This window comes from Parasteatoda tepidariorum, chromosome 11, assembly GCF_982258835.1.
Source record: "Parasteatoda tepidariorum strain Cologne lab strain chromosome 11, Ptep-v5.0, whole genome shotgun sequence".
NCBI lineage: Eukaryota > Metazoa > Arthropoda > Arachnida > Araneae > Theridiidae > Parasteatoda > Parasteatoda tepidariorum.
This window is the reverse complement of record NC_141765.1, coordinates 90,468,134-90,482,547: the sequence shown is the minus strand read 5'-3', so window position 1 is coordinate 90,482,547 and position 14,414 is coordinate 90,468,134.

The following is a 14,414-nucleotide window of genomic DNA, read 5'->3' as shown; positions in this document are numbered from 1 at the left end:
AAATGGCTCGAGAAAGGTTCAAATTTCAAGACCCACTAGCTACCTTTAATAACAAGGTATAATTTTCAAACTCGGACCCTAGGTAGGGGTCTATGGTCCAAACAAGGCTGTTTAAAATTTTTTTTATAGGCCAATTAGGGGGGTCACAGTAGGCCTATAACGGTATATTGCGAAGAGGAGAGAAGAGAGCGTTTTAAGCGAAACTGTGGTAGACTGGAAGGTAGGCCACCAGTCAAGCAAGTTCGCTGCAGGAGGGATGGGTCCTGGGTTTAAATCCCAGGGACGGTCAAATTTTCAAAAAAAAAATTTCCTTTTTTTTTGTTTATTTTAAATTATATTATTTTTTTATGTGCTTTGCGATATTCTGGAGGTTCCTGCATGTAGGAAAAAAAAAATTTTATTGGGAAAATAGGAAATAACTGGAAAAATCCAGGAATATCAATTTATTTGCTCTTTTTCGACTTCTATTGTAACATTTTGTATATTCTAGCCTGCATGGGGTGTTTTCTGTGTGTGAAGTCCAGCAAAGAAAGCGTAATGGAATAATAAAAAAAAAGAATAAAAAAATAAAATGGCTCGAGAAAGGTTCAAATTTCAGGACCCCCTAGCTCCCTTTAATATCTAGGTATAATTTTCAAATTTGGACCCTAGGTAGGGGACTATGGTCCAAACAAGGTTGCTGAAAAGAATTTTTATAGGCTAGTTAGGGGGGTCACAGTGGGCCCCTAAAGGTATATTGCGAATATGAGAGGAGAGAGCTTTTAAAGCGAAACTGCGGTAGGCTTCACGTATCACCGTGAACAGGACGGTAGGCCACCAGAAAAGCAAGTTCGCTGCAGGAGGGAGGGGTCCTCGGTTTGAATCCCAGGGACGGTCAAATTTTTAAAAATTTTTCTTTTTTTTTGTTTATTTTAAATTATATTATTTTTTTATGTGCTTTGCGATACTCTGGAGGTTCCTGCATGTAGGAAAAAAAAATTTTTATTGGGAAAATAGGAAAAAACTGGAAAAATCCAGGAATATCAATTTATTTGCTCTTTTTCGACTTCTATTGTAACATTTTGTATATTCTAGCATGCATGGGGTGGTTTTTGTATGTGAAGTCCAGCAAAGAAAGCGTAATGGAATAATAAAAAAAAAAAGAATAAAAAAATAAAATGACTCGAGAAAGGTTTAAATTTCAAGAGCCCCTAGCTCCCTTTAATATCAAGGTATAATTTTCAAACTCTGACCCAAGGTAATAGTCTATGGTCCAAACAAGGCTGCTGAAAAGAAATTTTATAGGCCAATTAGGGGTGTCACAGTGGGCCCCTAAAGGTATATTGCGAAGATGAGAGGAGAGAGCTTTTGAAGCGAAACTGTGGTAAACTTCACGTATCACCGTGGACAGGAAGGTAGGCCACAAGTCAAGCAAGTTCGCTGCAGGAGGGAGAGGTCCTGCGTTCAAATCCCAGGGACGGTCAAATTTTCAAAAAAATTTCTTTTTTTGTTTATTATAAATTATATTATTTTTTTTATGTGTTTTTCGATATTCTGGAGGTTCCTGCATGTAGAAATTTTTTTTCTTTTTTGGGAAAATGGGAAAAAACCGGAAAAATCCAGGAAAATCAATTTATTTGCTCTTTTTTGACTTCTATTGTAACATTTTGTATATTCTAGCATGCATGGGGTGTTTTCTGTGTGTGTAGTCCAGCAAAGAAACCGTAATGGAATAATAAAAAAAAAGGAATGAAAAAATAAAATGGCTCGAGAAAGGTTCAAATTTCAAGACCCCCTATCTCCCTTTAAAATCAAGATATAATTTTCAAACTCGGATCCTAGGTAGGGATCTATGGTCCAAACAAGGCTGCTGAAAAGAATTTTTATAGCCAATTAGGGGGGTCACAGTGGGCCCCTAAAGGTATATTGCGAAGATGAGAGGAGAGAGCTTTTGAAGCGAAACTGTGGTAAACTTCATGTATCACCGTGGACAGGAAGGTAGGCCACCAGATAAACAAGTTTGCTGAAGGAGGGAGGGGTACTGGGTTCGAATCCCAGGGACGGTCAAATTTTCAAAAAATTTTCTTTTTTTTTCGTTTATTTTAAATTATATTTATTTTTTTATGTATTTTTCGAAATTCTGGAAGTTCCTGCATGTAGGAAAAAAAATTTTTTTTATGGGGAAAATGGGGAAAAAATGGAAAAATCCATGAAAATCAATTTATTTGCTCTTTTTTGACTTCTTTTGTAACATTTTGTATATTCTAGCATGCATGGGGTGTTTTCGTTGTGTGATGTTCAGCAAAGAAAGCGTAATTTAATAATTAAAAAAAAGAATAAAAAAATTTTTTTTTCGAGAAAGGTTCAAATTTTAAGACCCCCTAGCTCCCTTTAATATCAAGGTATAATTTTCAAACTTGTACAATAGGTAGGGGACTATGGTCCAAACAAGGTTGCTGAAAAGAATTTTTATAGGCTAGTTAGGGGGGTCACAGTGGGCCCCTAAAGGTATATTGCGAATATGGGAGGAGAGAGCTTTTAAAGCGAAACTGCGGTAGCCTTCACGTATCACCGTGGACTGAACGGTAGGCGACCAGACAAGCAAGTTCGCTGCAGGAGGGAGGGGTCCTCGGTTCGAATCCCAGTGACGGTCAAATTTTTAAAAAGTTTTCTTTTTTTTTTTTGTTTACTTCAAATTATATCATTTTTTTATGTGTTTTTCGATATTCTGGAGGTTCCTGCATGTAGGAAAATTTTTTCTTTTTGCTTAAATTGGGAAAAAACTGGAAAAATCCAGGAAAATCATTTTATTTGCCCTTTCTCGACTTCTATTGTAACATTTTGTATATTCTAGCATTCATGGGGTGTTTTCTGTGTGTGAAGTCCAGCAAAGAAAGCGTAATGGAATAATAAAAAAAAAGAATGAAAAAATAAAATGGCTCGAGAAAGGTTCAAATTTCAAGACCCACGAGCTACCTTTAATAACAAGGTATAATTTTCAAACTCGGACCCTAGGTAGGGGTCTATGGTCCAAACAAGGCTGTTGAAAAATTTTTTTATAGGCCAATTAGGGGGGTCACAGTGGGCCTCTAACGGTATATTGCGAAGATGAGAGGAGAGAGCGTTTGAAGCGAAACTGTGGTAGGCTTCACGTATCACCGTGGACTGGAAGGTAGGCCACAAGTCAAGCAAGTTCGCTGCAGGAGGGAGGGGTCCTCGGTTCGAATCCCAGGGACGGTGAAATTTTTAAAAAGTTTTCTTTCTTTTTGTTTACTTTAAATTATATTATTTTTTTATGTGTTTTTCGATATTCTGGAGGTTCCTGCATGTAGGAAAAATTTTTCTTTTTGCTTAAATTGGGAATAAACTGGAAAAATCCAGGAAAATCATTTTATTTGCTCTTTTTCGACTTTTATTCTAACATTTTGTATATTCTAGCATGCATGGGGGGTTTTCTGTGTGTGTAGTCCAGCAAAGAAAGCGTAATGGAATAATAAAAAAAAAGGAATGAAAAAATAAAATGGCTCGAGAAAAGTTCAAATTTCAAGACCCCCTAGCTCCCTTTAATATCAAGATATAATTTTCAAACTCGGATCCTAGGTAGGGGTCTATGGTCAAAACAAGGCTGCTGAAAAGAATTTTTATAGGCCAATTAGGGGGGTCACAGTGGGCCCCTAAAGGTATATTGCGAAGATGAGAGGAGAGAGCTTTTGAAGCGAAAATGTGGTAAGCTTCATGTATCACCGTGGACAGGAAGGTAGGCCACCAGACAAGCAAGTTTGCTGAAGGAGGGAGGGGTACTGGGTTCGAATCCCAGGGACGGTCAAATTTTCAAAAAAATTTCTTTTTTTTTTCGTTTATTTTAAATTATATTATTTTTTTTATGTATTTTTCGAAATTCTGGAAGTTCCAGCATGTAGGAAAAAAATTTTTTTTATGGGGAAAATGGGGAAAAAATAGAAAAATCCAAAAAAATCAATTTATTTGCTTTTTTTTGACTTCTTTTGTAACATTTTGTATATTCTAGCATGCATGGGGTGTTTTCGTTGTGTGAAGTCCAGCAAAGAAAGCGTAATGGAATAATAAAAAAAAAGAATGAAAAAATAAAATGGCTCGAGAAAGGTTCAAATTTCAAGACCCACTAGCTACCTTTAATAACAAGGTATAATTTTCAAACTCGGACCCTAGGTAGGGGTCTATGGTCCAAACAAGGCTGTTTAAATTTTTTTTTATAGGCCAATTAGGGGGGTCACAGTGGGCCTCTAACGGTATATTGCGAAGAGGAGAGAAGAGAGCGTTTTAAGCGAAACTGTGGTAGGCTTGACGTATCACCGTGGACTGGAAGGTAGGCCACCAGTCAAGCAAGTTCGCTGCAGGAGGGATGGGTCCTGGGTTTAAATCCCAGGGACGGTCAAATTTTCAACAAAAAAAAATTTCCTTTTTTTTTTGTTTATTTTAAATTATATTATTTTTTTATGTGCTTTGCGATATTCTGGAGGTTCCTGCATGTAGGAAAAAAAATTTTTTATTGGGAAAATAGGAAATAACTGGAAAAATCCAGGAATATCAATTTATTTGCTCTTTTTCGACTTCTATTGTAACATTTTGTATATTCTAGCCTGCATGGGGTGTTTTCTGTGTGTGAAGTTCAGCAAAGAAAGCGTAATGGAATAATAAAAAAAAAGAATAAAAAAATAAAATGGCTCGAGAAAGGTTCAAATTTCAGGACCCCCTAGCTCCCTTTAATATCAAGGTATAATTTTCAAACTTGTACAATAGGTAGGGGACTATGGTCAAAACAAGGTTGCTGAAAAGAATTTTTATAGGCTAGTTAGGGGGGTCACAGTGGGCCCCTAAAGGTATATTGCGAATATGGGAGGAGAGAGCTTTTAAAGCGAAACTGCGGTAGCCTTCACGTATCACCGTGGACTGAACGGTAGGCGACCAGACAAGCAAGTTCGCTGCAGGAGGGAGGGGTCCTCGGTTCGAATCCCAGGGACGGTCAAATTTTTAAAAAGTTTTCTTTTTTTTTTTGTTTACTTCAAATTATATCATTTTTTTATGTGTTTTTCGATATTCTGGAGGTTCCTGCATGTAGGAAAAATTTTTCTTTTTGCTTAAATTGGGAAAAAACTGGAAAAATCCAGGAAAATCATTTTATTTGCCCTTTCTCGACTTCTATTGTAACATTTTGTATATTCTAGCATTCATGGGGTGTTTTCTGTGTGTGAAGTCCAGCAAAGAAAGCGTAATGGAATAATAAAAAAAAAGAATGAAAAAATAAAATGGCTCGAGAAAGGTTCAAATTTCAAGACCCACGAGCTACCTTTAATAACAAGGTATAATTTTCAAACTCGGACCCTAGGTAGGGGTCTATGGTCCAAACAAGGCTGTTGAAAAATTTTTTTATAGGCCAATTAGGGGGGTCACAGTGGGCCTCTAACGGTATATTGCGAAGATGAGAGGAGAGAGCGTTTGAAGCGAAACTGTGGTAGGCTTCACGTATCACCGTGGACTGGAAGGTAGGCCACAAGTCAAGCAAGTTCGCTGCAGGAGGGAGGGGTCCTCGGTTCGAATCCCAGGGACGGTGAAATTTTTAAAAAGTTTTCTTTCTTTTTGTTTACTTTAAATTATATTATTTTTTTATGTGTTTTTCGATATTCTGGAGGTTCCTGCATGTAGGAAAAATTTTTCTTTTTGCTTAAATTGGGAATAAACTGGAAAAATCCAGGAAAATCATTTTATTTGCTCTTTTTCGACTTCTATTCTAACATTTTGTATATTCTAGCATGCATGGGGGGTTTTCTGTGTGTGTAGTCCAGCAAAGAAAGCGTAATGGAATAATAAAAAAAAAAGGAATGAAAAAATAAAATGGCTCGAGAAAAGTTCAAATTTCAAGACCCCCTAGCTCCCTTTGATATCAAGATATAATTTTCAAACTCGGATCCTAGGTAGGGGTCTATGGTCAAAACAAGGCTGCTGAAAAGAATTTTTATAGGCCAATTAGGGGGGTCACAGTGGGCCCCTAAAGGTATATTGCGAAGATGAGAGGAGAGAGCTTTTGAAGCGAAAATGCGGTAAGCTTCATGTATCACCGTGGACAGGAAGGTAGGCCACCAGACAAGCAAGTTTGCTGAAGGAGGGAGGGGTACTGGGTTCGAATCCCAGGGACGGTCAAATTTTCAAAAAAATTTCTTTTTTTTTCGTTTATTTTAAATTATATTATTTTTATGTATTTTTCGAAATTCTGGAAGTTCCAGCATGTAGGAAAAAATTTTTTTTTATGGGGAAAATGGGGAAAAAATAGAAAAATCCAAAAAAATCAATTTATTTGCTTTTTTTTGACTTCTTTTGTAACATTTTGTATATCCTAGTATGCATGGGGTGTTTTCGTTGTGTGAAGTCCAGCAAAGAAAGCGTAATGGAATAATAAAAAAAAAGAATGAAAAAATAAAATGGCTCGAGAAAGGTTCAAATTTCAAGACCCACTAGCTACCTTTAATAACAAGGTATAATTTTCAAACTCGGACCCTAGGTAGGGGTCTATGGTCCAAACAAGGCTGTTTAAATTTTTTTTTATAGGCCAATTAGGGGGGTCACAGTGGGCCTCTAACGGTATATTGCGAAGAGGAGAGAAGAGAGCGTTTTAAGCGAAACTGTGGTAGGCTTGACGTATCACCGTGGACTGGAAGGTAGGCCACCAGTCAAGCAAGTTCGCTGCAGGAGGGATGGGTCCTGGGTTTAAATCCCAGGGACGGTCAAATTTTCAACAAAAAAAAATTTCCTTTTTTTTTGTTTATTTTAAATTATATTATTTTTTTATGTGCTTTGCGATATTCTGGAGGTTCCTGCATGTAGGAAAAAAAATTTTTTATTGGGAAAATAGGAAATAACTGGAAAAATCCAGGAATATCAATTTATTTGCTCTTTTTCGACTTCTATTGTAACATTTTGTATATTCTAGCCTGCATGGGGTGTTTTCTGTGTGTGAAGTTCAGCAAAGAAAGCGTAATGGAATAATAAAAAAAAAGAATAAAAAAATAAAATGGCTCGAGAAAGGTTCAAATTTCAGGACCCCCTAGCTCCCTTTAATATCTAGGTATAATTTTCAAATTTGGACCCTAGGTAGGGGACTATGGTCCAAACATGGTTGCTGAAAAGAATTTTTATAGGCTACTTAGGGGGGTCACAGTGGGCCCCTAAAGGTATATTGCGAATATGAGAGGGGAGAGCTTTTAAAGCGAAACTGCGGTAGGCTTCACGTATCACCGTGGACAGGACGGTAGGCCACCAGAAAAGCAAGTTCGCTGCAGGAGGGAGGGGTCCTCGGTTTGAATCCCAGGGACGGTCAAATTTTTAAAAAATTTTCTTTTTTTTTGTTTACTTTAAATTATATCATTTTTTTATGTGCTTTGCGATATTCTGGAGGTTCCTGCATGTAGGAAAAAAAATTTTTTATTGGGAAAATAGGAAAAAACTGGAAAAATCCAGGAATATCAATTTATTTGCTCTTTTTCGACTTCTATTGTAACATTTTGTATATTCTAGCATGCATGGGGTGGTTTTTGTGTGTGAAGTGCAGCAAAGAAAGCATAATGGAATAATAAAAAAAAAAGAATAAAAAAATAAAATGACTCGAGAAAGGTTTAAATTTCAAGACCCCCTAGCTCCCTTTAATATCAAGGTATAATTTTCAAACTCTGACCCAAGGTAATAGTCTATGGTCCAAACAAGGCTGCTGAAAAGAAATTTTATAGGCAAATTAGGGGTGTCACAGTGGGCCCCTAAAGGTATATTGCGAAGATGAGAGGAGAGAGCTTTTGAAGCGAAACTGTGGTAGGCTTCACGTGTCACCGTGGACAGGAAGGTAGGCCTCCAAACAAGCAAGTTCGATGCAGGAGGGTGGGATCCTGGGTTCGAATCCCAGGGACGGTCAAATTTTCAAAAAAGTTTCTTTTTTTTTGTTTATTTTAAATTATATAATTCTTTGTATGTGTCTTTCGATATTCTGGAGGTTCCTGCATGTATGAAAATTTTTTTAATTTGGAAAAAGGGAAAAAACTGGAAAAATCCAGGAAAATAAATTTATTTGCTCTTTTTCGACTTCTATTGTAACATTTTGTATATTCTAGCATACATGGGGTGTTTTCTGTGTGTGAAGTCCAGCAAAGAGAGCGTAATGGAATAATAAGAAAAAAAAGAATAAAAAAATAAAATGGCTCGAGAAAGGTTCAAATTTCAAGACCCCCTAGCTCCCTTTAATATCAAGGTATAATTTTCGAACTCGGACCCTTGGTAGGGTTCTATGGTCCAAACAAGGCTGCTGAAAAGAATTTTTATAGGCCAATTAGGGGGGGGGGTCACAGTGTCTAAACGTATATTGCGAAGATGAGAGGAGAGTGCTCTTGAGTCGAAACTGTGGTAGGCTTCACGTATCACCGTGGACTGGAAGGTAGGTCACCAGACAAGCAAGTTCGCTGCTGGAGGGAGGGGTACTGGGTTCGAATCCCAGGGACGGACAAATTTTCAAAAAAATGTCTTTTTTTTTGTTCTACATTATTTCTAATCTATATTATTTTTTTATGTGTTTTTCGATATTCTGGAGGGTCCTGCATGTAGGAAATAATTTTTTTATTGGGAAAATGGGAAAAAACTGGAAAAATCCAGGAAAATCAGTTTATTTGCTCTTTTTCGACTTCTTTCGTAACATTTTGGATATTCTGGCATGCATGGGGTGTTTTCTGTGTGTGAAATCCAGCAAAGAAAGCGTAATGGAAAAATAAAAAAAAGAATAAAAAAATGAAATTGCTCGAGAAAGGTTCATATTTCAAGAACCCCTAGCCAGGTCCGTAGCCAAGGGGGGGGGGACCATCGGGGCATATCCCCCCCCCGAAATTCTGGGATTCAAAGTTTTTGGTCTTTCTTTGAGCCTCGCAGCAAAAAGAAAAACAAAAACTGTCGAATTAAACTTTTTCGCAGTACACCACCTTCGCTAGTGCATCAACTTCACTTGACCTTGTGACTCATCTTTCTTTAGGTCCTCTCCCGAAATCAATTGTTTATCAGCATATTAATTTATGCAATTTCTGAATCTACGCAGATTTCATTGACATCGAAAACCTCCTGGGAGAAATGGAAGTATGGGCATCAAAGTGGAACCTGCGTGAACAACACTTACTGGTTATGGCGTGAACCCCTTAGTAGACCAGATACGGCGCTTTCAGCAATGGAAGAATGTGACAGTATCTTTTTCCCAAACATTTATTGCTTGTTATCAATACTGGCTACGTTGCCAATCACCACAGCAACTGCAGAAAGAACTTTTTCTATTCTTAAACGCGTAAAAACAGCAACAAGAAATGCTACTAAAGAAGAAAGGCTAACAGGGCTAACTTTATTAAGCATATTTCGGGATATTCCGATTTGTCCTAAAAAAGTAATAGAAAAATTTTCTTCAATTCCCCGTCGCATGTCTTTGTAAACTTTGTTTATAAATTGACTATAATTATTATGCAATATTAATTGAAAAATAATTATTATGTAAATTTTTTTAATTACTAGTTTAACTTTTGCAAACAACAGAATAAACAATATTTGTTACAATGCTTTCCCCCTACTTTGCATGGCTAAAACCAGGGCCGGATTTAAGCTTGGTGGGGCCCTAAGCTACTGAAAATGATGGGGCCCTTATAAGTTCAATTTCATTTCTATACACCTAAAGTAAACTGTCATTATTTTTTATTGTTGAGTATTGACATAATATTAAAAAATTTGATAATATTACTTTATTGTTAAATATATTGATTGCGATGAGACTATAATGTAGAACCTATCTTTTATTGCGCATATTTTTTGAACGAGGGAAAAAAGTTACAAAAGAAACACATTTTAAGCGCAGAGTAAAAATTTGACGTGCTGGAAGGGCCACTATACATTTAAGAGTTTTTTTTTTTCTAAATTAATTTTGAATATTTTTTATTTGCAATTTTTAATGATTTTTTGCGAATTTTTCTCTCAATTGTTTTTTTTTACGTCACATTTTGCTTTGCTGCTCAAAATCTATAAGACTTAGAAACACGAAATTTTGAATGTGTGTAGAAAATATGCAAAGAGTTAGAAAGAATACAAGAAAATACAATTTGATTGTTTGTTTTATTTTTTTATAACCGCCGTTGAACAACCGACTCAATTTTGAGTTCACGGCTAACAATGTTTAACACATAATAACATAAATTCGATAAAGACAATTTCAAAATGCGAAGGACATTTTCCTATACCGTAAACTGAGGCGGCTATTTTTGAGGTATCAAATTTACCTTGAGGTACCGTGTTTGGCTAACTCCATAAAGAAAAAGAATGGGTGCAAAGAGCGTTTTGTGGCTTATTGAAGGAAAGTGTAACAATAACAATTCTTGTAGTCCTCTAAACTCCTGTTTTATTTTTTTATGTAGTGCATGTCTTGTGTACTTTATTTTTAATTAATTTTCTCTTTTAATAATATGATATAATAAGTTACTCTACACATATCTCAAAAACGATATCGTAAAAACTTAGCTTCGAACATTGTACGATATCGTAGCGAAACATTTTACTATATAAAAATGGACCCCTTTTATAACGTATATTCAATATTGCAAAATGATATTGTTCGATATTGTAAAAAACGTTGGGGGATGTCGATTGATATCTCTCAGCATTTACAAACGTTGTACAATGTCGACCGACATCGTCAACACGATATTCAAAAAACGAATGCTGTGGAATGCCGACAAACGCCAAAATTACGTTATTCGTGAAAATAAAAATTTGTTTTTTAAAATAATCGCGCCTGTTTGTAACCCGGAAGAAGCTGAAAACAAAACCGCTCTAGCTTGTTTAAAATTAAATTATTTGTTATTACCAAAACTTATAGAATTTTAAAGTTTACCGCTTATTAATTTTTTCTCTCCATTGCTTTTATATAAGCTATCTACTTTTCCCCAAGAAAGACAAACTCATATGTTATAACATTTAATAAGCTTTGGTAGTGAGGTATATTTTACTATTATTCTAGAAAATAAGCTAGAAATTAAATTGTTTTCTCTTCTCTTTTTCAGGGTACAAGCACTCATTTATACTGTGAAATTTTTTATATTTTAAGTGATTTGTGCAATAATTTCTACAACATCTATATTTTACTATGTAGATTAAAATTACAATATGTTTAATTTAAAACGATAAACTTTTTTACTGTGAAGTTTTAGTATTATATAATCTGTATTTTACTAAAATAGCATGTATGGGAAACAAAATTCCTTATCTTCACAGCATCAGATTCGATTTTAAGAAAACTGATTTAAAAAAAAGCAATATTTACATTGATATTATCATAATAAAATAACCGGAGTCACTTTTCCAGATTTCTGATTTAAAAAATTGTAAACAAGGTAGAGTAAGCTACGATCTAATTTACTTATAGTCCTTAAAAATTATCTAATTTACCTATAGTCCTTACTTACTGTCCATTAAAAAGTCTTGCCAAAATCTCTATTTGGGCTTGTACGGTTGTCAAATGTGTAAATGAAGTATGATTTTTATTAAACAGTAAGGAATAATATACTAATTTCTATAATTTATTGTAATCTTTAATACAATCGATTGTTTCTAACAACAAAACTGCGTCAGTTGAGGCAAACTTAGTCTTTTTGCCTTCCCAGTCTTTGGCGGTGTCAAGAACTTCACCAAATTTTTCAGCTTTTCCTTGTCGGCTAACTTCTTGGAACAGTCTCAAGGTAGCAGCTGAAAAAAAAAGACATGAACAGTGGTTAATTTTAATATTTTTAAATTAAAAGACAAATAGTTGTATTGAAAACATTACATGAACTAAAGTAGACATAAGCATAACGCAAGTACTACTAACAGCGTTTATGCTCATCCCTAGGTTGACAATTCTTTCGTATACAATCAGAGCAGTTTTTATGTTTTCAGGAGCCCTGGGCTTATTTTTATTTGGCGGCCCTTTATGAGTAAGTTTATAACATATGGAAAATATTATATTTTATAATATAATAGATAGAAAAAAGTTTTTCTTTGAATAATTTTTAAAAATTATTTGGTCAGTATCGGCTGGATTGGAACCCGGCTAGTCAATACAAATTCCACATCTAACCTGCGCTGACCACAGTGCTGATGAAAAATATCCTCAGTGGTAGATGGATAATGGGTTTGAGTCCTCTTGCTGTCAGGCTTATTGTGAGAAGTTTTCATGGTTTTCCTCTCCATGTAATGCAAATGCTGGTTAGTTCCATCAAAAGTTTTCCTAATACTTGATCTAGGAGTTCCCTTGTCTTCTGGATTAGGTTCAAAATTACTACGCTCCGTAGTTGAACATTAGTAGTGGTAAACCCAGAAAATTGGGTCGGCTGTTCAATGACAGTTATAAAATCAAATACAAAATCACTTACATTTATGCCTTTGTCATTAAGAAAAGACACACTAGTATCAAACAAATATTCAGATTTGGGCCTTTCAATTGGAATAAAATTCAAAAAATGATCCCCGAAAATCTGAACACCAAATATAAGTTAATCTATGTGGGAAATGTTTGGTGTTAAACCAACACTCACTTACAAATATTTTGCTTTTTTTAGTTCTGCAATTATTTTGTTTACTTTATATCTCATTTCCATGCTCTATAATGCACACATTAGAATGCTACTAATCATTTAAGCCATTTCAGAACTAAATGCATAGTTAGTAGTTGAGAAAAGACGGCATGAAAAACATTAGAAGACTTTAAGAGTGGCTAACTTTTGAACTTTGAAACATACAATCATAGCTGCCAAGAGAAAATCCAGTAGATTTTACAAAATAATATAAATTTCATGATAATTGTTTCACAACGTACTAAATACTTTATACATAGGGGATTTTAGGGACTTTTATAGCCATCAAAATAGAAAGAATGCATTATTTTTTTAGTTAGAATTGATATTAAATGAACTTGAAATATTATGTATTATGTTTACTCATAATTTTGAGTAGTACTAGGCATTTAATTCATCACAGATATTTCAGAAATTTTCTGAATTTTCTTTTGTTCTGAATGAGAACAAACTGAACATTTTAGAATAAAACAAAAGTTTTAAACTGATTTTTCTAAATGATATTCGCTTCATTATTTATTAGTAATACTTATTTAAATATTCATGCAAGCAATAACAATCAGTTCAAAAATTCTATTTAAATATGGATTTTTTTAGAAAACTTACTCAATTTTAGGGAATTTTCTAAAATTTCCTGAGACTAGGAAAATTTTTATTAAACCAGTAGACCAGGAGAAACTGGCAAACTCCAGTAGTCTACTGGAAAGTCTGGTAGAGTTGGAATCTATGCTGTATAAGTATTTTTAGTGATTTTCAATTTTCAGAAAGATTACTAATTTCGTAATTGATTATAACTATTTTTTTTAATAATTTATAACAAATGTATTAAAATTTATACTAATAATGCTTTTAGGCTTTTGCCTTACATAATAGCTTCACTTCTACCTAAAAAAATAAATAAATAAAATAAAATGGCATTAAAAAGTAGACACTAATTTAAGGGGAGGAAATTCTAACTAAAATTACAACTCTCTGAAGGTAAACATATTTTAGTAGTTTAACTTTTAAATCTATCGATCATATTTTATGACATTTGAGTTCATCATTTAAACAATAATCAATGAATATGAGTAGTACATTTATACTCCCAATCAGATCTTGTTTGGTGAAATCGAAATATTGTGGATATTGCTGATACGTTCTGATTCTCGCACTCACCTGAGCATATTAAAAGAAAATGGTGTTCTAATTCGGAGTTTAGAATACAAACTAAGCAAAATAAAACCGGAAAGACCAGGGTAATTAATTTAAAGAGCAACTGATCCATTTAAGTGCAAGATAATGACTCATGAAGAAATCTTATTACAAATTTTAAAATTCTATGTCTATAAAATTACTCAAGATAGTGTTTGTAACCGTTGAGAGGCTTTCAAAATACTATTTCCCTTTTCATTCTAATTTACAATACGTCATCGCCAATTCCAAGATGGTGCTGAACCTTCCACATAAATTAAGTAAAAGAGCATAGATACCTTTGCCTTTGCAAAAGGTTTCAAAATTACATATTTGGAAAAAAAATAATATATATATATATATATATATATATATATATATATAATAAATACAAGAAAACAGATACAAGAAAGTTAAGAGAAACAATAAGTTTCATTTATTGCGCTTAAGTTGCAAGTAAACAGAGCTCATTAGATAAGTTCAAAATGTAGAATAAAACAAAGAAAAATTATAGACATATGAAAAAAAGGGGGGGGGGGAATAATAAGTAAAAAAATAACAAACAACAGTTTAAAAAAAAAAGGATGAAATTTTATTTAAAAAACCGGAAAAAAAGGA